Raw genomic sequence first — 1,424 nt, forward strand, 5'->3', positions numbered from 1 at the left:
GTCGCTAAGAGGGGTGACTTAATGTGATGTTTGTGGGCAATTGGACACAGGCGCAAATGAGGGTTCTTTGCTAGCCAAGGAACAAACCAATCAAGGAACCTGATCACTCAGGTTCAAGGAAACTGATCACTATGATGTTAAGATCACTCTTAACATGAAGACCCGGGTTTGATTACCCACTCTTTCTCCACTTGCAGCCTGCTGGGGGACCTTGGGCTAGTCAAAGTCTTGTTCTCATGGAGCAGTCCTGTCAGAGCTCTCTCAGCCTCACCCACCTCACAGGGTGTCTGTTGTGGGGAGAGGAAAGGGAAGGTGAATGTAAGCTGCTTTGAGACTCCTTCGGGTAGGGAAAAGCGGCATATAAGAACCAACTCTTCTTCTTCTTCAGTGATATCAGGGCTCTCTCAGCCTCCCCTCCCTCACAGGGTGTCTGTTGTGGGGAGAGGAAGGGAAGGCGACTGTAAGCTGCTTTGAGACTCCTTCAGGCAGGGAAAAGCAGCATATAAGAACCAACTCTTCTTCTTCTTCAGTAATCTCAGGGCTCTCTCAGCCTCATCTCCCTCACAGGGTGTCTGTTGTGGGGACAGGAAGGGAAAGGTGATTGTAAGTTTGTGAAAAGCGGGGTATAAAAACCAAGTCTTCTGCACCAGCTGATCTTAGCGTATCCATTGACCTTCTGAGATCCGATGAGACTGTTAGCCTTGCCCGTCTAGATACAGGTAAGAGACATTAACTGCCCAAAGCACCTCACATGAACCGATCTCGTTACCTGCCTCCCAGGTATTTTATGCTGTAATCGTATTCCCACAGACTTGCAACCCTGAAATATTGCAATGCTCCCCATTCACATCTGAATGCCTCATTCCTCCCTTGGGTCAGCTAAAGCAGGGGTAGTCAACCTGTGGTCCTCCAAATGTTCATGGACTACAATTCCCATGAGCCCCTGCCAGCAAATGCTGGCAGGGGCTCATGGGAATTGTAGTCCGTGAACGTCTGGAGGACCACAGGTTGACTACCCCTGAGCTAGAGCACAAAGCCGGACCCCATGCAGGAGGAGTTCCCTGCGGCTTTGAGCCCTTGGACAATTTGGGGAATTTGAGAACTGCGACTGAGTAGTGGAGAAAAAAAGGGTCCAAATTGGAGGCAGGGACTGCAGTGTGTGGGGCAGGACTGGGGAGCCTGTGCTGAAGAGGAGGCAGGCCTTGGTAGGGAGTCATTTCTCTCCACCCCTCCTCCCGCTCTCAAGTCTCACCTAGCATGCTAATGCGCACCTGGAAAGGACAGGTAAGCTATGGGTGCCACCTGTTACCTTTGCTATGCTGATAGGGAGGGAAAGGTTATCTCTGAGACGCCTCTGCGTAGATGGCAAGCCTCCCTGCCAATGTCCAGAAAGGTCTCCATCCGACGCTCAACGATAATTGGGC

Source organism: Paroedura picta, chromosome 3 (assembly GCF_049243985.1).
Source record: "Paroedura picta isolate Pp20150507F chromosome 3, Ppicta_v3.0, whole genome shotgun sequence".
NCBI lineage: Eukaryota > Metazoa > Chordata > Lepidosauria > Squamata > Gekkonidae > Paroedura > Paroedura picta.